At 34.2% G+C, this 24,141-nt stretch overlaps 1 long non-coding RNA gene across 1 annotated transcript in view; it reads right to left on the bottom strand.

The window, feature by feature from the left end:
- Positions 1-803: 803 nt before the first annotated feature.
- The window catches only part of LOC105485587 (uncharacterized), a 165,042-nt gene continuing 141,704 nt past the window's right edge, over positions 804-24,141 (bottom strand). The window contains exons 4-6 of the long non-coding RNA XR_011614759.1: positions 21,742-21,850; positions 19,185-19,323; positions 804-6,138 (exon numbers count right to left, since the gene is read on the bottom strand). This is a non-coding gene — a long non-coding RNA (uncharacterized lncRNA). The remainder of the gene's footprint in view (positions 6,139-19,184; positions 19,324-21,741; positions 21,851-24,141) is intronic.

Raw genomic sequence — 24,141 nt, 5'->3', positions numbered from 1 at the left:
TGATGTAAAAAATAAACTACTTTCATTTAAGTTATATTCCTTCTATGTGCTACTTTTACCTGAGATTTAAAGTTTACCTAAAACCTAATCCTTCTTTACAATATAATTAGAATGTCAAATCAAACACATTTATTGGTTTAGGTTTCCCTAAAAGACCCTGAGTGCAGTAGGTGATGATAAATGTTTTGTACAAGTTTACCAAGAGCAAACATTATGGTCATCCATAAATTAATCAAACTTACTCTAACAAGGGAATTTTATTTGCTCATAGGTAAGAGAAAAGAAAGTAAAGCCTACATCCTTTCTTTTTTTTTTTTTTTAAAAAAGTCTATTTCTATAAGTTTCTTCCAGATTGTTTCTAATTCCTTACATTTTATTAATCATAGAATCATCAGAATGGAGTTTCCCAACTATAATATTGAGTGATAATCTACCATTGTTCCACTAACTCCTTCTCTCCTTATTCTATGAAGAAACAGATTGCATCATCTTCCTCATCATCACAAAACATCACACAAATCACCAAGGTTTAATTTTGTGTGATACCATAACAAATAATATAGAAAGTCCTAAGTACTGACCTGTACGTACTGTCTTACGTGCTTCTTTGGGCAACTTAGCAGGATTACTGGACGGGACTCCTGTAGTTAAATTTACTCTAAAATATTATACTCTCTCTCTCTCTCTCTCACTCTCTCTCTCTCTCTCTCTCTCTCTCTCTCACACACACACACACACACACACACACATAAAGAGAGGAGAGAGGTTCTATTTTCTCTAAGAGTATAAGAAACCATGTTGATGATGAAACATTATGAGAAATGTCCTAGCAGGAAGAAAAGCATTATACTTCAAAATGATCAAAACAGTGAAAAACCACAGGATAGCAAATACACTGCAGTACAATAGAACAAGCTAAGCCTACAGATCAGGCATGCACTAAGGTGTAGAAAGCCTAAGAAAGCTAATATAAAGTTTCACTGCACCAGTGGATATGATTCAGTCCAACAAAAGCAATCTTCTGAATAATGGGAGTAACATTAAGGAAAAGTCATAATTACATGGGTGGATACCTCACACTACAAATCCTACAGAACCATCTAGTTCTTCTATGATGCATATTATGTGTACTATGAAAGAATGTCTTCCTCACAAATAAATATACAACCAGAGTGCAGAAAAAGAAGACAATGCAACAGTATTGAAATATTCAATCACTCACTGCCACTGTATCTAGAAAGTGACTAGGATGCTTTAGGCAGCTTTAAACGTTTTAATGTTAGGAGGTGGCAATGGATGAATGTGTCTTTGTTGAACCCATTTAACATGGTAATGAGAAATATATTGCTATAGATAACATCTGTGAAGTAATAAAGGCCACGAAGTGGCTAAAAACAATGACAAAAAGTAGATTTATTCTTATTCCAAAATGTTGAAGTTACTATTAAGCAGGCTTTTTCTTTCCCTCTACCTAAAATTAAAATTAATGCCTATCATAAAAAGATATATGGCAACTAAGTTGGACAATTATTTCTAGCTATTGACCAAACAATGTTCTCATCTCTTCAGCCCACCAATATCACACAATGGCAATGTGTTTTCTCAAGGAAGTCAGAAATGATCACAGCAGTTTAATAATGGTTTGTGTGACCCATGAAATATATATTAATCTAGAGTTATATTTTTCCACATTTACTACAGTTTCAAATAACAATAGGAAAGTAAGAGTAAGTTTTAAGACTTTAGAATAAGAACATTTTATCTTAGATTAACTTTAAGGTGAGTTTATAATATAGTAAAGCAAACATTAAAATGATGTTCATTAGCTACTTCCTTGATGTAAGTAAATATATTCAATATTTACTTTCATGGGGAAAGTATATTTTCAGATCAACTTGTGTATCAAACTATTAGTATCTTTCCTGTTCACATAAATTCCAACTTAAAATTGAATGAGTAGTCTACAATCAACTTCTATCACTTCTTTTACACTCATTCCCTCTTCAATTTTTTGACATTTAATTTTTATTAAACTTTAATAAGTTGTGTTTTCAAAGATCACCAGATAACTAATTTGATGCGAAGTCAGGTGTCTCTTTTATGACTTCAACTGTTTGATCTCTTTCAAGCACTTAGTGCTGCCCACCCCTTAGCTGCTTCTTTGGTTTCTATAGCACATATCTCTTAGTATTTCCTTCAACTTGCTGCCAGCCACTTGTTTGATCCTTTCAGTTAGTTCTTTCTCTCCACCTACATTTAAGTTGTTGCATCCGTTTTCACTTCTTAATCCACAAACTCTTTTAGGGCCCTTTCATTCTCTCACATGACTTCCAAACTCATATCTTTGTAATATATGTAATATATATTTCATTACCAGAAATATATGGTGTCTCCAAGTCTCATATCCAATTACACGAGTACCCCAGCCTCACTCAACATGTCTTAGAGACATTTTCTCCTGCAGACCTTATTTTCTTATCTTAGTTAATGGTATTACAACATTCTCAACTGCATAAATTCTAATATTTTACAGAGTAAATAAGTCCTTTCCAGTGGGAACAGTAGACCAGATACTACTAGAGAAGAGAGGGAGGAAAAGGGGCAAGGACTGAAAGACCACCGATTGGGTACTATGCTATCTACCTGAGTGACAAGATCAGTCACACCCTAGGCAGTATACCTACATAACAAACCTGCACATCTACCCCTAAACCTAAAAGAAAAGTGGAAATAAAAATAAATGAATAAAAAAAGTCCTTTCCCTTGTATGACTGCAATTCCTAGTACCTTAAGTTTTTATGCTTATGGTAACCTACATATCACATTTGGTAGGCTTCCGCATTAACTGCCTGGGGAAGGTCTTATGATTCATGGCTTACATCCCATCCCTAAGTAAGAATCGTATCTTGAGTCCCTCATATCTTATCGTGAGTTCTTCAAACTGTTGATGTATAATTAATCCATAACCTATTGCCATTGACAAGGACACTGATTTGTTTCTAAATCATGAAGTTATGCTGTTTTGTTTCTGGATCATGAAATTTTACAGATTGTTTTAGGCGTAAAGCATCTTAGCCATTATGCTGTCATCTGTAACCAACAATTGTAACCACTATATAGTACCTGCCAACGTAAAGAAAAAACAAAAACAAAACAAAACAAAACCAAAAACAACTCTGGTATGAGAAATCTTCCTTTCTCTTAAATTTTCTTTTAAAAACGTTCCAATCTGTAACAGATTTTGAAACACGTTTACATTTGTTGGTGTGTCTTTCTAGGTTGAGCCTCACATTTGGCTTCCAGAAACTTTTAGCAAATTATTTCTGCCTTAACAGTCTTAATTTCAGTTGATACTTGTTATTTCTGTCCTGGATAGTACAATAATATCTTAACTAGATTCCACAATTCCAAGCAATTCTTTGTGGCTTTGTCAATGTTTTCTTTTTAAAACCTAAATGTGAAAGTGTCACATCTCCACTAAAAAACTAAAATCAGTTGCAAAGTTAAGATAAAATGTCCCAGACTTCCACTGATTTAGTTAATATTAAAGCTTTATTTATTCAAGACATTCACCCGAATGTTCCTTGCTTTCTAGCATAGTTATGCTAAATATTGTCTTTTCTGCCAGCTTTTGCTTTCTGGAACACCTTTCACTTCATATATATCCATAGGGAAGTTTTTCCAAAGCTTTAGTTTTCAAGGCTTAGTTCATTAATATTGAAAAAAAAAAAAAAACCCACAAAACCTCTGCAGAGAGAATTAATTAGATTAAATCCCTCCTCTCCTGTCTTTCCATATCCCTTCTTTTGTATCTGACATATAGCCTCAGTAAAATAATTAATATTAGAATACACATATCTTATGGGCATAAGCTCTTACTAGATTGTGACATCCTTAAAGACTATATTGATCTTTAAATTTCTATCATTCATTGGTCGATGATGAGTACCAGATACCCAATATTTTTAATTGTGTAAATAAATGAGTTCTAGTTTTATAGCTGCAGTTAAGAAAGTGGATAAGAAATAAAGTATATAATTTTAAAACACCTCCTATTTCTAATATATTCTACTACCTATAAATTAGTACTGCTGTTTCTATGTCCATTTTGTTTCCTGACTGCCTATCAACTTTGCTTAATAGTGGTTGTTTCTTAATGATTGTTCAATGTGTGTGAGATATCTAGCTTCAACTCCACTCCCTACTCCTGTTGCTGTAAGTGTGAGCAGGCAAATGATAGTAGCTGTGTTAGCATTAATTTAATAAAATGTAAACTTACTTAAACAACTAGTATTCACATTATGGTGCTTCAGAATATTTTTCAGGAGAAAGGCAGAGAGAAGTATATACTATTTCCAATAAGTTAGGAAAAAATAAGAAAATTTTCAAGTTAAAATGCTCTTTAGCCAATCTCTATGACTTAAAACATGTTTTATAGTATTGCCTGGAAATGTAAATTTCTTCCAAAAGCATCTATTGCTTTATTCACTAACTGGTATTTTAGGTACTTCCCAGAAAGAATAGAACTGTCATTACATTAAATAATATACAATATGGCAACTCTACTTAGTGTTATGTATTCTTATACCACTTTTTTCCATCATGCATTGTTTTTTTCTTCTGTAATTGTTCAGCATTTCAACATGTAAGTCTGAGGTGTGTGGAAATGTCAGAGTGTGAAAGTGTGGCTGTCTTTGTACATTATAAGTCTGCATTTATTACACAGATGCCGATCATACTGTCATCTCACAGGGGCAACGCCAACTTACAATCTCCCTATGTTTCAGTTTTTATGTAAGAAAAAAATATATTATGCAGAGTGAAGAATTGGCAGCCAAGAGGTAAATGCTGCTAAATGTCAGTTGACAAAATCATGAGAGCTTACGCACGAGAAACTATATATTTTTACTATATGACACTATATTAGGTTGGAAGAACAGCCTTCTGAAGAGGAGAAAAAATCTGACTATACTCTGATTTCTTGGAAGCAATCTTCTTCAAGAGAATAAAAATTAATTGCATGTAATTTTTTCTTATACTATTTAGGAAAACTTGTCTAAGTTTTAACAATATAATACAAGATTATTACTAAATCATCACATTAATGTGTTTTTAAAGAAATGTTCACTTTTAGAAGAAAGTATAACATTTTTCATGAAAAATATTACATGATAATCACTGTAGAGGCTTATATTGACAAATATATGATTTTTGCAAAAAAAAATTTAGCTTAGAAAATTGTAACATAAAGAAATATGTTTTTAGATAACTATAAAAATTCTACGCTAATATTCAGCCACATTTTCTTCTGGTTTTGGGGGTTTCAGTTTTGTTCAATTATGAAATTTTATCATATGCACAGTGCTATACCAAATACTTCATCAAAGTAATTATTCATTGACAAATTTTTCATGAAATCAATTATGTAAACTGTGATCTTTTTCTGTGCCTTCTTTTTTTTTTTTTTTTTTGTTAGGCGCAGCATCATACTTTCCTAAATTATTTAAAGTTTAGAATATGTTTTATTTTTCATCTTTGTAGCTCTTCATTAATTTTCCTGAACATTATTCTTTTATTTGGATTTCACACATGTGTCTTCCATGCAAGGCAATTCTATAAATTAAAAGACCATTTGAATTTGTATTGCAATTGCATGAAAATGCAATGGTCATTCAAAAATAATTCTCTTCTGATTATCAATTAAATTGTAACAAGCTACACCCCCAAACCTTAGTGGCTTAAAATGACAAATATTTTATCATAGCCCGTGATTCTGTGGGTCAATAATTTTGAGCGGATTTAGCTAGACAGTTGTGCTCCACATAGGTTTATGGTGGTAGCAACTACAATTGAGCCAATCAGGAGATTCCAAGACAACTTTATTCAAATACCTAATACCTTAGCCTGGGTAGCTGGAGTGCTCCCTCCCCATTTAGTCTAAGGGTCTCTCCACATGGACTCTTCCACAAATTGTTGAACCTCATGCATGGCATCTCAGGCTTCAAGAAACCAAGGCTGAAGCTTCTAGCTTCATAAAAAAATAGGCCTGAAGTAGCAGAGTCACTTTTGCTGTACTCTATTAGTCAAAGCAGTCACAAGCCAGCCAAGATTCAAGGAGAAGGAGCTAGATTCCACTGCCTGAAAAAAAAAAAAAAAAAAAAATTTGCAAAGATTCTGCAGCCATCTTTAATCCAGCATAGTTGACCCCCTGCTCACAATTTACCTGAAGTCTTGTAACATATCAGATACACTTATCTCCTCCCAAGACTCCCAAACTCTGACTCCATTACAGTCCCAGATCAAAGTGATGAAAAGAGGATTTTATCCCTTAAGATGTGGTATGTAGTATAGAGTATAAGACAAGGCTGAAATTCAGCCAATATACATTTGTGGTACCATCCTGGACGTTAAATTAATAAAGTACTTCCAAAGTTTGATTCTGTTTATAATCTCTCAGCTCTGCTCAATTCCTCACCACTGCCCCTGCCTTGAGTTCCTGTCCTTAATCCAGCATTCAGAGTGTTAAAACCTGGCACAGTCAGTGCTTTTGGGGATAAACCTTCAGCAAGAAGGCCCATCTTCTTCCTAATTGCAAAATACTCTTGATAATCTAATTCAATATTATTCATATCGACATTGGAAGGAAGACAAACTAGTAAAATTTACAAATAAAAGAGTTTAATACTGTATTATATTATTTATGCAGTAAATAGATTTGATAAGAGTCAGATAGCGATGTCCCAAGAACCTCATTTTCTCCTCCCTTTTGGTATCTTAGTCCAAATTAGCTCACCTAAACTATTCTTACTGTTCCTGGCTGGTAGGGCTGTTTCCAAGGCCTAAGAATGCAGGCCTTAGTGCTCACTGTATACATTTCTTATCACTCTTCCTGGCCCAGAGATACCATTGTATAGAGAAACTAGGTGTTTCCTAGCTCCTAGTAGGGTGCTAACTTATAAATATGGTCTGGAGGTATTTTTCCCACTCTTCTTGGTGTGCTCTGGCTTCATGCCTATGCATGCTTCTGGCTGAAGCTGGCCTCCCTCTGTGGAAACCTTGGCTGAGGTGCATACAGAACCCCTCCATGCCCCTCCATGTTATGGAATAGAGTTTGGAGGACAGCATGCTCTCTGCTACCTCTCTGATTGTTGATTATTCCCCCTCCCAAATTTTTATAACTGTATTCTGTGGCAGTAGTGGCATGTATCTGTAATGTCCTCCAACCCCACACAATACCATTCAATGAAATAATTAGTAAGGAATATTTCATCATTTTTACAACCATTTTAGATATTTTTGTTTACTTGAAAATGTAATAGCATGTTACATGAAAAACTAAAATGTATAGACTTAGGCAGAAATAATCCATTTGCTCTATCAGTTTCTGCATAAAGACTCAAATATTGCAAAAGTCACTGATTTTCATTAAAATTTTAAAATTTAATAATTCAGTTTATTTACTAGAAAATCTTACATTAAGTCAGTTTCAAAATATTTTTTCAATCGAATTTAATTTCAAAGCATCTGCAGAAAATTAGAATAAACAATGGCACTTTTGAAAATGTACATGTATGGTCTTATCAGCTTAATTATAACTTTGTTTTTGTCATTTCAGCTTCAGCATGTATATCTGGAGCTTGTCTGGTTGGAAATTTAAGACCTATGTTCTAGGAAATGGTTGACATTTTTTAGCAACATGAAGAAGCTGTTTATAGAGCCATTTGCAATCTATTAATTATAATCCACACCACCCATGTCATTATCATGTGAATTGAGCTGAAAGATCTGATCACGTGCTCTTCTGCACAGAGCAGATTACATCTATGTCACTCACTGAGCATTTTAAAAACACATTTTTAAAATTATTACAAATAGATAACATTATAAAGAATAAGCTTTGGGAAAAAACAAACATGGAAAATATTTTCAGTGCTTGAATCCTGTTGGGATTTAGACTTCTGGATAAATAATATTTTTAAATCTACATTTTTAGTCAATTGTGAAGAAAGGGATCCTGTTCTATTATTCTATCTTGTACATTTTTGTGAAACGTAGGAAAGTAATTGTTTTTTAATAGTTATTATAAAAATATACTAGTAACATATCTATTATTATTTTTGAGGGTGTGTGAGTCACTGTTCTTACCCTTTCTATACAGAACATCTTTTTGAAATAAGGGACATTGGGCTGTAGCTTTTGATAATAATTGTATTATTTTATTTCTTCACTTATTACATTGGATGAAAATTCAAGAATAATGCAATAGCAGTCATATTTCTTAAGATTAAATGGGAATGCCAACACATATGATCTATGAAAGATAAGCTTTATTTTCCCATTTTATTAACAACCTTTATTAATGTCATATATTTAATTTCATCAAACTTTTATAATCTATTAAATAATTATATATTTTTCCCTTTGACCAGTGATGAAACAAATTATATTAATATATTGAAACATTAACAGATTTATCTTTCTTTTTTTGAGACAAGAGTCTCACTGTGTCACCAAGCTGGAGTTCAGTGGCACGATCTCTGCTCACTGCAACCTTGGACTCCCGGGTTCAAGGGATCCTCCTGCCTCACCCAGACTCCTGAGTAGCTGGGACTACAGGCACCCACCACCACTCCCAGCTAATTTTTTGTGTTTTTAGTAGAGAAGGGGTTTCAACATGTTGACCAGGATGGTCTCGATCTCTTGACCTTTTGATCCACCCACCTCGGTCTCCCAAAGTGCTGGGATTACAGGCGTGAGCCACGGCTCCCGGCCAGATCACATAATCTTTTATGAGAATTCCCATACCAAAATTTACTTTATTACGTATTGTTGGATTTGTTTTGCTAGTATTTTAAAAATATTTTTTAAACTAAGATATTTCTTTAATTTCCAAACATGAGATTCTTTTTTGTGCTACTTTTGTCAAATTTTGGTAGAAGTTTACCAGCTTCATAACATGAATTTAGAAATTTTGTATCCTAGTCTATGTGTTGAAAAACTTTAATAGTATGTTTTAAAAATAGTTATTCTTGGTAAATTTTAGAAAATTGACTTTTCCTTTTCTTTTTTTTTTTTTTTTTGAGACAGAGTCTCCCTCTGTCGCCCAGGCTGGAATGCAGTGGCGCAATCTCAGCTCACTGCAAGCTCCGCCTCCCGGGTTCATGCCATTCTCCTGACTCAGCCTCCCAAGTAGCTGGGACTACAGGAGCCCGCCACCACGCCCGGCTAAGTTTTTGTATTTTTAGTAGAGACGGGGTTTCACCGTATTAGCCAGGATGGTCTCGATCTCCTGACCTTGTGATCCCCCCGCCTCGGCCTCCCAAAGTGCTGGGATTACAGGCATGAGCCACCATGCCCGGCCCCGAAAACTGACTTTTAAAAACATCCGACTAGAGATAAAAAATTATCTCTAGGAGAGATAATTATTTGACATTTTTCTATTTTATTCAAGTGTATTCACCTTGTTTTATTCTCATTTTTTAAATAAAACCTACTGATCATCTATGTTTTGCTACAAATCTCCCATTTGGTTCTGATTTTTCAAATGCTATCTGAAAATATACATAGTAAATAGTTTGACGGTTTTTCTATAAAATATTTGTTTTAAATTTATGTATCTGCTTTCTTTCTTTCCTTCCAATTGACTAGGATTTTAAAAGTTTTTATAATAATTTTTAAAAATAATTTTCTATGTATTTTTAATTCTACTATGTAATAATTTTTTCTTTTATCTCTGTTATTTCCTTGTTGCTATTTTGATTTATGCAGTTCGTTTTAAACCATTATCTCTTCTCTCTTCCTGCTTAATTTTAGTCCTTTCTGTTCGCCAATTGAGTCTTTGAGTGTTTTGTTATAAAGGTAAGCATGTTACAACATCTTTGTTGGATTCATTTATGTTTCAAAATTCCTTTGCGACCCCATCACCACCACAGCCCCTCCAAAAAGAGCAAGTTGCCTAATATTTATTCGTCCAGTTACACTTTTCCACTTCAAAGCTCTTTAGCTTGGTATACTTTTATGTAATATTTAATATTTGGAGAAATATTCTTAATTCAATGTATTTCTACCTGACGATTTATTTTCACTTAGTTATCTTTAATAGGCTTATGAAACATCTTAATGCAGACTATTTTTAGTTTTCCATTATGTGTTTTTTTTGGAAACAGGGTGTCACTCTGTTGCCCAGGCTAGAGTGTAACGACGTGATCTCCACTCACTGCCACCTACGCCTCCTGGGTTCAATTGATTCTTGTGCCTCAGCCTCCTGAGTAGCTGGGACTACAGGCCCGCGCCATCATGACTGGCTAATTTTTGTATTTTTGGTAGAGACGGAGTTTCGCCATATTGGCCAGGCTGGTCTCAAACTCCTGACCTCAAACGATCCGCTGGCCTCGGCCTCGGCCTTGGCCTCCCAAAGTGCTGGGATTACAGATGTGAGCCACCACACCCAGTCTCCATTCTGTATTTTAAATGCCGTTCATGCTCAATTCTCTGTATTTTCTTTTCTCCAGCAAAACCAATAGCCTCATATTTTCTCTATACAATACTGATTTAGTCATCTGTATCATTCATGTTGACTTTAATTCTAATACTATATTTTGTTTCTGTAGTTACTGATCTATTTTTTTTGGTTTTCTTCTCAGCTGGTCAATTAGCAATTTACTATATTTTACCAATTTTTCTATTACATATATTTTTTTTAAAAACGTGTTCTGGTGGGCAGTTGGGGGAGAGAAATTTTATTGGTAATAAAAGGCAGGAGATTTCTACTATGTTTCTTTCCTTTGTATTTTTCCATAGCATGCCCTTTGTATGCTATCACATTGTCTTATTTGGTTATCTAGTTTGTGTATTATTATTGGAGAGAACAGTTGTGTGTCTACTTATTCTTGACTGAAGAGGGTAATATGCAAGCTTAGCAGGGTAATTTTCATGACCAGCAGCAGGGTAGGAGAATCCTTCTGTTCTTTGGTTGCTCTTAAAATTCTTTTTTCTGATTTTAAGTTACTGACTGGGAGATATAAATATACTTCTTTATTTCAGTAATTATTATCATTCTAAGAAAAAGAAAAGCCTTTTCAGGACAAAATTCCTTCCATGAACGCTTTAAATCTTTTACAGAACTCAACGTAATTTGGGACACATATAAATTTCTTTTGATGGCATTGAATCTATAAATTACCTTGGGCAGTATGGCCATTTTCACGATATTGATTCTTCCTATCCATGAGCATGGTATGTTCTTCCATTTGTTTGTGTCCTCTTTTATTTCACTGAGCAGTGGTTTGTAGTTCTCCTTGAAGAGGTCCTTTACATCCCTTGTAAGTTGGATTCCTAGGTATTTTATTCTCTTTGAAGCAATTGTGAATGGAAGTTCATTCATGATTTGGCTCTGTGTTTGTCTGTTACTGGTGTATAAGAATGCTTGTGATTTTTGCACATTAATTTTGTATCCTGAGACTTTGCTGAAGTTGCTTATCAGCTTAAGGAGATTTTGGGCTGAGACAATGGGGTTTTCTAAATATACAATCATGTCATCTGCAAATAGATTCAATGCCATCCCCATCAAGCTACCAATGAGTTTCTTCACAGAATTGGAAAAAACTGCTTTAAAGTTCATATGGAACCAAAAAAGAGCCCGCATCTCCAAGACAATCCTAAGTCAAAAGAACAAAGCTGGAGGCATCATGCTACCTGACTTCAAACTATACTACAAGGCTACAGTAACCAAAACAGCATGGTACTGGTACCAAAACAGAGATATAGACCAATGGAACAGAACAGAGTCCTCAGAAATAATACCACACATCTACAGCCATCTGATCTTTGACAAACCTGAGAGAAACAAGAAATGGGGAAAGGATTCCCTATTTAATAAATGGTGCTGGGAAAATTGGCTAGCCATAAGTAGAAAGCTGAAACTGGATCCTTTCCTTACTCCTTATACGAAAATTAATTCAAGATGGATTAGAGACTTAAATGTTAGACCTAATACCATGAAAATCCTAGAGGAAAACCTAGGTAGTACCATTCAGGACATAGGCATGGGCAAAGACTTCATGTCTAAAACACCAAAAGCAACAGCAGCAAAAGCCAAAATTGAACAATGGGATCTCATTAAACTAAAGAGCTTCTGCACAGCAAAAGAAACTACCACCAGAGTGAACAGGCAACCTACAGAATGGGAGAAAATTTTTGCAATCTACTCATCTGACAAAGGGCTAATATCCAGAACCTACAAAGAACTCAAACAAATTTACAAGAAAAAAACAAACAACCCCATCAAAAAGTGGGCAAAGGATATGAACAGACATTTCTTAAAAGAAGACATTCATACAGCCAACAGACACATGAAAAAATGCTCATCATCACTGGCCATCAGAGAAATGCAAATCAAAACCACAATGAGATACCATCTCACACCAGTTAGAATGGCGATCATTAAAAAGTCAGGAAACAACAGGTGCTGGAGAGGATGTGGAGAAATAGGAACACTTTTACACTGTTGGTGGGATTGTAAACTAGTTCAACCATTATGGAAAACAGTATGGCGATTCCTCAAGGATCTAGAACTAGATGTCCCATATGACCCAGCCATCCCATTACTGGGTATATACCCAAAGGATTATAAATTATGCTGCTATAAAGACACATGCACACGTATGTTTATTGCAGCACTATTCACAATAGCAAAGACTTGGAACCAACCCAAATGTCCATCAGTGACAGATTGGATTAAGAAAATGTGGCACATATACACCATGGAATACTATGCAGCCATAAACAAGGCTGAGTTTGTGTCCTTTGTAGGGACATGGATGCAGCTGGAAACCATCATTCTTAGCAAACTATCACAAGAACAGAAAACCAAACACCGCATGTTCTCACTCATAGGTGGGAACTGAACCATGAGATCACTTGGACTCAGGAAGGGGAACATCACACACTGGGGCCTATCATGGGGAGGGGTGAGGGGTGAGGGATTGCATTGGGAGTTATACCTGATGTAAATGACGAGTTGATGGGTGCTGACGAGTTGATGGGTGCAGCCCACCAACATGGCACAAGTATACATATGTAACAAACCTGCACGTGTGCACATGTACCCTAGAACTTAAAGTATAATAATAATAAATAAATAAATAAATAAAATAAATAAAATAAAAAAAAAATTCCTTTGATGGATTAAAAAATGGTGTAGTGATACTATGAAGATGAAATTGGTAGAGCAATAAAAATTCTTACTTCATATTTCATATACATGCCAAAATTCTTGATTTGAAGTCATACAGCCATTCGTAGCTATTGTGTGTAAATCTGTGTCTTGTGCTAAGCATGCTTTCACCCCCAACGTTGTTTACGGTCAAATACTTGGATTTGCTCATTTATATGCCCCAACTGTAGAATAATCTTACACATTTTTATAAACATGTGTTGTTGCACACAAGAAAATAAAATGTAAAATGTAGAATTTTAAATGTGTTAAAATGTAATTTTTGAAACATGGAAAGGTAACACAAAACAAGTGTTATGCTTGTTTCCTCAATCATACTCTACATGACTAGCAGAGTCATTGGACCCAAGCATAAATGAGCAAGGCCAAAGTTAAGTAGGCTATTTTTCATCAAATTAGTAGCTTGGCTTCTTTTTATGCAGGATTGCAAACCTCAGTTCGTTTTGGCTGACCCTTAATATTTGTATGGTCTGATGTCCGATATCTATTATATATCCCTGTCCTTCTGCCTGCTAGTACACAATCTGCTTTGTTCAGTTGTTGCTAATATTAAAAACTTTTACTTAGTGAAGGTTTAACTACTGTTTCTGCAATTTAGTGTTTAAAATGGCTCATATTCCTGTTCATTCATGGATGTCTATACTTTATATATACAAGCCTTGTTGCAAGGGTCATTTACAAATATTTTTAAATTCAGTTCATAATTTTTTCCTTCTTAAAATTTACCTAACAACCTTCACCATCATCACCCAGGTGGATTTGCCCAGTATATTCTTAAAGCCACCAATGCATTTTTTATATGAAACAAAATTGTGTATCTTATCTCTCCAATTACAATGTAGCTCTTTTTCAATTAGAGGTTACATCTTATTTATCTTTGCAACACTAGTACTTAGTATGCCAGTGAAAACTACTAAATTAGCTTGTTTTACAAAATGTATGCTATAGGTGCTCCTGGTTATAATACAGAAACTATTGCTATTTGTAGAAAAGGTATCAGTAGCAGGGGCCTGGCCAAAGTCCCTGTTCTGTTACTTACCAGCTAAAGATAATCAGGCAAACTAATGTCCATTAAACAGGATTAAATTTTTTGCATTCCTCATAGGGTTGAGAATTTAATGAGTTATGGTATATAACCCACATAGCAAGCATTGAATAAATTTTAATGAATGTTATTATCCCTGTATGTCAGTAAGGTAGTATACTTTTATAAGTATACTTTTATAAGTATACTACCTTACTGACATACAGGGATAATAACATTCATACTTTGATCCTTACAAAGTACTATCTTTTAGAATACTACTTATATTCTTTTAGAATACTACTTATATTCTAAAAATTAAAGTTAAGAGTACCAGAATTACTTTGCAGTGAGTTGTCATCAGAGTATAATTTAATATTTCACTTGTCGGTGACCCAGTTCTAGTAATTAACATTAAGTGGGGTTTATAAAAAGATCAGTGGTAGATTTATATAACACAGCCATAAGGAAGATTTGAAACTCCTAGTGCTTTGTAGTGCTAAAACTCAATAGCTCATTAAAGCATATTAGCAAGTCCACATGTTTCTGAGGAGACTATCGTGATCTGGGTGTCTATTACTCTATCAATGTTTACAACTCTATTTAGTGCATCTCTCTAGGCTATCATTTTATCTTTAAATCTCCCATACTGGGTACAATGTTGGCAGATAGACACTCAATAACTACATTTAGGGAGAACAAAAACAAGAAACAAAAACACTTCTGTAAAACAATGGCCCGATTATCAAAAATTCAATTTATTTACAACAAAACTATGCTTAAAGTGGTAAAATGTGTGCTTCCAATATTATTTGGTTTATGTTATTACAGTGGAGATTAATTTTTCAAACTGTCTTTATTGTTGTTTTCTTCACTTGGCTTTTTTTAAAAAAAGTTACTATGTATTTTATGAAAAATCATGTGCTAAGGAAAAAAATATGAAAATGAGACCTACCAATTTAGTTATTTAATGTTTTAAGTTTTATTTTTAATTGATGCATGATAATTCTACATGCTTATGAGGTAAAGAGTGATGCTTCCATATGTGTATAGCTTGCATAAAGATCAAATCAAGATATATAGCTTATCTATCACCTCAAACGCTTATTTCTTGGTGGTGAGAAAATTCAGAATCTTTTCCAGTTATTTTAAAATATAGAATATTGTTAGCTATCATTACTCTACTTTGTAATAGCACACCAGAATGTATTCCTCCTATATAGTTGTAATTTTGTATCCATTGAACAGTCTCTGCCCATCTTTTGCTTTTCCCCTGCCTTCCCCAGCCTCTGGTAACCACTATACTACTCTACTCCTATATCAACTATTTTAGATTCTGCAAATGAATCAGATATGTGGTATTTGTCTTTCTGTGGCTGGCTTATTTTACTTAGCATAATGCTCTCCAGTTCCATTTGTGTTGCTTCAAATGACAGGATTTCATTGTTTGTAATATCTGAATAGTATTCCATTATATATATATATCACATTTTCTTTATCCATGCTTCCACTGATGGACATTTGAGTTGGGTACTCATCTTGGTTACTGTGTGTATAATGCTACAATAATCTTAGAAGCACAATTATCTCTTCAACATACTGATTTTATTTCCATTAGATAACTGCTCAGTAGTGGGATTGCTGGATCATATGGCAGTTCTACTTTTTATTTTTTTGAGGAAGCTCCATACTGTTTTACATAATAGCTGTACTAATGCCCACCAACAGAGAACAAGAGTTCCCCTTTGTCTGGATCTTTATAAGCAATTGTTAATTTTTTGGCTTTTGAATAATAGTCATTCTAATTGTGGTGAGGTGATATCTCATTGTGATTGTGATTTGGATTTTCCTAATGGTTGGTAATGTTGAGCATTTTTTCATATGCCTATTGGCTATTTGTATGGTACCAATTTAAGCTTTACATTTCATCAAAGTTAATTCTTAATTGTTTTAAATATTTTGTCAAAATAAAGTGGAAATGTGTTTAATCATGAGATTTGGGGAAAGGATAAATCTTGCCTTGCAATATACTAAAGACAGACATGTATTAATCAACAAAGTACCTTAAGAAAATAACTTCGTAAGACTTCATGTCTAAAACACCAAAAGCAACGGCAGCAAAAGCCAAAATTGACAAATGGGATCTCATTAAACTAAAGAGCTTCTGCACAGCAAAAGAAACTACCATCAGAGTGAACAGGCAACCTACAGAATGGGAGAAAATTTTTGCAATCTACTCATCTGACAAAGGGCTAATATCCAGAACCTACAAAGAACTCAAACAAATTTACAAGAAAAAAACAAACAACCCCATCAAAAAGTGGGCAAAGGATATGAACAGACATTTCTTAAAAGAAGACATTCATACAGCCAACAGACACATGAAAAAATGCTCATCATCACTGGCCATCAGAGAAATGCAAATCAAAACCGCAATGAGATACCATCTCACACCAGTTAGAATGGCAATCATTAAAAAGTCAGGAAACAACAGGTGCTGGAGAGGATGTGGAGAAATAGGAACACTTTTACACTGTTGGTGGGATTGTAAACTAGTTCAACCATTATGGAAAACAGTATGGCGATTCCTCAAGGATCTAGAACTAGATGTCCCATATGACCCAGCCATCCCATTACTGGGTATATACCCAAAGGATTATAAATTATGCTGCTATAAAGACACATGCACACGTATGTTTATTGCAGCACTGTTCACAATAGCAAAGACTTGGAACCAACCCAAATGTCCATCAGTGACAGATTGGATTAAGAAAATGTGGCACATATACACCATGGAATACTATGCAGCCATAAAAAAGGCTGAGTTTGTGTCCTTTGTAGGGACATGGATGCAGCTGGAAACCATCATTCTTAGCAAACTATCACAAGAACAGAAAACCAAACACCGCATGTTCTCACTCATAGGTGGGAACTGAACCATGAGATCACTTGGACTCAGGAAGGGGAACATCACACACTGGGGCCTATCATAGGGAGGGGTGAGGGGTGAGGGATTGCATTGGGAGTTATACCTGATGTAAATGACGAGTTGATGGGTGCTGACGAGTTGATGGGTGCAGCCCACCAACATGGCACAAGTATACATATGTAACAAACCTGCACGTTATGCACATGTACCCTAGAAATTAAAGTACAATAATAATAAATAAATAAATAAATAAATAAATAAATAAATAAATAAAAAAGAAAAAGAAAAAAAAAGAAAAGAAAAGACAAAAGGACCTGTATTGTTTTGGAATAACACATAGGTGGTAAAACTGTAAAGAAAATAGAAAAAGAAATTTCCTGAAAATCAGGATCGTGATTGTTCAGAGAGAAGGTTGAGATGTGTGGTCAGAAAGAGTCATATAGGTGGCTTCCTCTGTGCTTCTAGTTTTCTTTTTCTTGACTGGATACTGGTTACACATTGTTCAAATTAAAATTATTCTTAAAATTATTCTGTAAAATTAAAATACAGGTTTGCTATTTTTTCTGACTTTTCTGTATGTTTATGTTTAACAATAAAATTAATTTTCAGAATTTAAGGTAAAATAAAAAAAAGAAAACAACTTCGTGCATATGGAAATAAGAAATTAAATCATAAATGTTAATTAATGGTTTAATTTAATAGCTATTAATTAATTAATTAATAGCTATTAAAAAACAATGTGATTGGAGAAGAAAACATAAATTATGGCAGGGTATAGTGGCTGACTCCTGTAATTCCAGCACTTTGGGAGGCCGAGGAGGGAGGATCACTTTAGTCCCTGAGTTTGAGACTAGCCTAGGCAACACAGTGGGACCCTGTCTCTATAAAAATACATAAATAAAAGATAGGTAGATGAAGAAATAAATAAGATAACATAAAGTATAACAAAGCTCTCTTTTGTAATCTGTTTTGACTTTTTACCCTCTCTCATTAATAAATTGTCATTGAATTGTAAAGTCATCCCAGTGAGAAGATGATGATGTTGGTACACACTATACTGTATTTGTTGGGGCTCATAAAAAAGATACCCAAGAGTATGGCAACTTTGAACTAAAAGAGCAGCTTCAAGGTGTCTCTGACCCTTCCCCTCTCTGGAATCTCTTTCATTCCTGAAGTACCCCGTGTGGTATTCTCTAAAATTCTCTTATCTGATTAAGGGAAATTCCTCCAGAATAAGGGTCGTCTTTGACCCTCTCCCTGATCTACATTAACCAGACAAGATTAATTCCTGTTGCAGGAGAGAAGACTAAAAGTCTCCATGCCCACGTTACCATGCCCAGGTAGACTTTTCACTTATTTTTTTCAACTATTCTTCTAAGGTCTGCTACCTGAGAGCCTTTATCTGTATAATAAGAAAACTTTTATTTTCTATGACATTTCTGTCCCTTCGCTTTCCCATGTTAGCATCTCCACCTCCCTACCTATCCATCAGAGGTCCCTGTTTCTTTCTGTAGCTCACGGTGCTATTTTAAACTCCAGCCATCTGGACCTGAGTTTAATCTTTCACGTGGCTCTCGTGTACTTGCACATTAATAAACTTGTACACCTTTTTTCCTTTAATCTGTCCATTGTTCATTTGTTCCATACCTTCATGAGATAGAAAAAAATCTTCCACCCCTACATATGTAAGCCTAGAACATATGACTATTAATGTGAAGATTGAGGTATAAGTAGATATTAGTGAAATTAAACATTTTATATAGAAAGCATTCATTTAAACATATGATTTAATATATTTATTTTATTGCAAATAATACTAAATCATCAGAAAAAGTTCTACCATAGATAAATGAGGGTCGGAGACTGAATTATATACCTCTAGAAAGGTAATTGGACTTACGTTTGCAATAACATCTTTGACTTGTGGATCTGTATTAGCCTACTAGGAGTGTCATAAGAGACTGGGTGGCTTAAGCATCAGAAATTTATTTTCTTACAGTTTTGGAGGCTGGAAGTCCAAGAGTAAAGTCCCAGCAGTGTTGGTTTCTGGGGCAGCCTCTAGCCTTAGCCTGCCGTCGTAATATCTTTTTTTCTGTGTGCAGGCATCCTCGGTATCTCTTCCTCTTCTAAAAAGAACTTCAGTCATATTGAATTAGAGCACTGTCTTTAGGATTTGATTTAATTTTAATTACCTCTTTAAAGGTCTAATCTGCAAATATTGTCACACGGTGGGCAAGGAATTCAATATATGAATTTTGGGAAAACACAATTCAATCCAAAATATGTTTTACTTTCAGAACAATTCAGGAATGTGGATATGTAGAATAACATCTATTCTACATATTCCTGGTAATTCTCCATATCCATAACTACCTGAATGGATACAGATAATTCCGAAAGCTTTTAGGAAATGTTAGCAGCAGAATAGATGAGAGCTCAAAGTGTCAAGATATTTTTACTTAAATTAAACAGTGAATTATAGTGTTGATCATAATTAATATAAGAACCATAGGAAAATAAACTTTTGTATAGGATATGCTCCAATAATTTTTACATATTATTCATAGATAGATAAACAGATAAACTGAACAGAGTCATACAAATGAAACAACTTGTAAATTTCCACAATAATTTGCTGTAAAGTTCAAAACATAAAAATAATATTATAGAATAATGTTATTGAAGGGTAGGGCCTACATTTAAAGAAAAATCAATTTCCATTAGATCTCCAGCCTGACATATGCTGAACATTTTATACATATATGTTGAATGAATTTGTTTATTAAAACAGTGTGGAGCAAATAAATATAATGTCTGTTTTTATAAAAAAATGATTTATATAAAGTTTATCATTATTGCTAACTTAATTAATTTAATAGAATTTAGTTTTTGCTCCAAATATCAAGGTCTACCAGGAATCGGTAAGGTATGTTAGACCCACTCTCTATTTTCCAGGGGGTCATAGTATATATAGAGAGATACATTATTATGAAATAGTGAAATATTAAAATAAATCTTCAATGATGTCCTGAGGTTAAAAGAAAGCATAGAAGAATGAACAACTCACCAGACCTGGAGGTCTCTGAGAAGATTTCACAGAGGTTAACGATATATGAATAGACTGCAAAGTATAAGCAGGTAAGAGACTTAAGGATGTTTTCAGCAAAAAGAGAAATAAAATTAACTATTATGATGGTATAAAGAAGCATCCTGTGGAATAAAAAAGAAAACTCTTATTTATACTTATAAAAAGAATTAGTAGGAATTGGACAACAGATGGCTCTGGATTAAAAGTCTGGAGTTAAGCTATAAAATACTTCAAATTTTAGCCTCTAGCATGGTATCAGGTACCAGCAAGCTTTTCCTGTGAAGGGTAAAATATTAAGCACCTTAAGTTTTGTAGAACGTAGCTCTCAGTCACAGCTACTTACCATTGAAGTGTAAACTACTCATAGACAGTACGTCAACAAAGGAATGTGGCTATGTTACTATAAAATGCTATTTACAAAAACAGCTATAGTTTTCCAAGCTCTGCTTTAGCAAGTGGATACAAAAGAATGGTCAACTTTTATTCAGAAACTGTTATAAGAAAAATAAGTTGAAAATATTAATTTCATGTTTTAATTTGTCCTTTTGCAGACTTTCACTTTTCATTTTCACCTTCAAAGTCAAGCAGTAAATTATTTTTATTTCAAGGACGAGACAGTGATTATCTTGTCCAATAAAAAAGCAAATAAAGTCAGATACAGTGTCTCATACCTGTAATCCCTGCATTTTGGGGGGCTGAAGCAGGAGAGTCGCTTGATCCCAGAATTTGAGACTAGCCTAGGCAACATAGTGAGACCTCCATCTCTACAAAAAATTAGCCAAGCGTGGTGGCACTTTCCTGCGCTTGAGTCTAGAAGTTTGAGGCTAGCCTAGGCAACATAGTGAGACCTCTATCTCTACAAAAAATTAGCCAAGTGTGGTGGCACTTTCCTGTAGTCAGAGCTACTTGGGAGGCTGAAGCAGGAGGATCACTTCAGCCTTGGAAACTGAAGCCACAGTGAGCCGTGATGACACCACTGCATTCCAGCCTGGGCTGCAGAGTTCCTGCCTCAAAAAACAAAACAAAATAAAATAAAACTTAAGAAAAGTGTATAAGCTAAATTTCATTATTCTTTTTATCAAACCAAGACTTAAACTAGAAAAATGTGTAATAAATTCGGGGAAAAGAGAGAATTTGATCACACAAGAAGTAGAAAATAGAAAAGCTAGTCCTTCCTGTACTGGAGGATTGCATCAAGAATAATGGAGAGTTTCTGCCATGAAGTGCCATGGTGGTGGGGGTAGGGGTGTAGATAAAGAATAGTAGAGAGAACAGCAAAAGAGTTAGGTGCTCTGGATGTGTTCATCATACCTCTTTAGGATCCAGTATCACATAAGGGAGGAGTGTGCTAAACGCAGGAGTTACTGTGTACCACTAATATCAGGACTCTAGGTGGAGATCACTTTCTATGTTATTCCCCTACTCCACACCAGAAACCGGCCCCATCACAGTACAGTGCTACATACATCAGGGATAGTCAGAGTCCTGTTTGCACTCGCCGATTGCCTCTGTTCTCAGGTGCAGTGGATAGAACCTTCTGGCAGTGTGGAACCTTCTGGTGCTCCATAGAGAAAACTGAGAAACAAGAAGCAGAGAAAAATCATCTTCACTAGTGGAAGACATGAATGAAATAAAGAAGGAAGAGAAGACCACAAAACAACCAGAAAACAGATAACAAAATGGAAGGAGTACGTCCTTACTTATCAATGATCAATGATAACATTGAATGTAAATAGACTAAACTCTCTAATCAAAAGACATAGACTGGTTAAATGGATGAAAAAACAAGACCATTCATCTGTTGTCCACAAGAAACACACTTTACCTATAAAAACACACATAGACTGAAATACAGGGATGGAAAAAGAGATTCCATTCCAATGGAAAACAAAAAAGAACAGAAGTCACTATACTTATATCAGACAAATTAGATTTCAAAACAAAAACTATAAGAAGAGACAAAGAAGGTCACTATATAATTATAAGGGGTCAATTCAGCAAATGATATAACAATTTTCAATATATATGCACCCAACACTGGAGCAACAAGACATATCAAGAAAGTATTATCATAGTTAAAAATACAAATAGGCCCCAATATAATAATATCTGAAAACTTCAACACCCAACTTTCAGCATTGGATGGATTTTCCAGACACAAAATCAATAAAGAAACGTCTGACTTAATCTGCACTGTAGATTAAATGTATCTAATAGATATTTACAGATCATTTCATCCAAGAGCTGAAAAATACACATTCTTTTCCTCAGCACATGTATCATTCTCAAGGGCAGATCATGTATTAGGCCAGAAAACATAAAACATTCAAATGAATAATATCAAGAATCCGCTCTGACCACAATGGAATAAAACTAGAAATTAATAACATGAAGAATTTTGATAACTATACAATTACATGGAAATTAAACAATATGCTTCTTAATGAACAATAGGTCAATAAGGAAATTAAGAAAAAAATTGAAAAATTCCCCAAAACAAATTAAAATAGAAATACAACCTATCAAAGTCTATGAGATACAAGAAAAGCAATACTAAGAGGGAAGTTTATAGCTATAAGTGCCTGCATCAAAAAAGGGGAAAAATTTCAAATAAACAATCTAACAATGCATCTTAAGAACTACAAAAGCAAACCAAACCCAAAATTAGTAGAAGAAAAGAAATAATAAAGTTCAGAGAAGATATAAACAAAATTGAAATTAAAAAAACACTAAAAATCAATAAAAAATTGTTTTTTTTGAAAATTTTAACAAAACTGAGAAATCTTTAGCTAATCTAAGAAAAAAGAGAGAAAATACAAGTAAATAAAATCAGAAATAAAAAGGAGACATTACAACTGACACTGCAGAAATTCCAAGAATCATTAGTGACTGCTATGAGCAACTATAGTACCAATAAGTAAAAAGTCTAGAAGAAATGGACAAATTTCTAGATACATACAACTTACCAAGTTTAAAACAGGAAGAAATCCAAAACCTGAACCCACCCAAAACAAGTAATAAGGTTGAAGCTGTAATGTAAAGTCTCCCAGTAAATAAAAGCTTTGGTCCTAATGGCTTCACTGCTAAATTCTACCAAACATTTAAAGAAAAACCAATACCAATCCCACTCAAACTATTCCAAAAAATAGAGGAGGAGGAAATACTTCCACACTCATTCTATAAGACCAGTATTACTGTGATACCAAAACCAGACAAAGACACATCATAAAAAGAAAACAACATGCCAATATCTCTGATTAATATTAATGCAAAAATCCTCAATGAAATATTATCAAACTGAATTAAACTATATGTTAGAAAGATCATTCGTCATGGCTAAGTGGGATTTATCCCTGTGATATGAGCATGGTTCAGCATACACAAATCAATCAATATGTTATATCATATCAACAGAATGAAGGGTAAAAAACATACGATCACGTCAATTGATGCTAAAAAAGCATTTGATAAAACTCAACAACCCTTCATGACAAAAACCAAAAATATTGGTGATAGCAGAAACATATCTCAACATAATAAAAGCTGTATATGACAGACTCACACAGCTAGTATTACACTAAAATGAGGGAAAACTGAAAGCCTTTCCTCTATAAGCTGGAACAGACAAGAATGCCCACAGTCACCACTGTTATTCAACATAGTGCTGGAAATCCTAGCTAGAGCAATCAGACAAGAGGAAGATATAAAGAGTGTCCAACTTGGAAAGGAATAGGTCAAAATATCCTTATTTCCAGATGACATTATCCTCTATTTTGAAAAACATAAAGACTCCACAAGAAACTATTAGAATTGATGAACAAATTCAGCAAAGCTGTAGCCTGTAACATCAACATACAAAAATCAGT

This window comes from Macaca nemestrina, chromosome 16, assembly GCF_043159975.1.
Source record: "Macaca nemestrina isolate mMacNem1 chromosome 16, mMacNem.hap1, whole genome shotgun sequence".
Taxonomy (NCBI): domain Eukaryota; kingdom Metazoa; phylum Chordata; class Mammalia; order Primates; family Cercopithecidae; genus Macaca; species Macaca nemestrina.
This window is presented reverse-complemented; position numbering and strand designations above follow the sequence as displayed.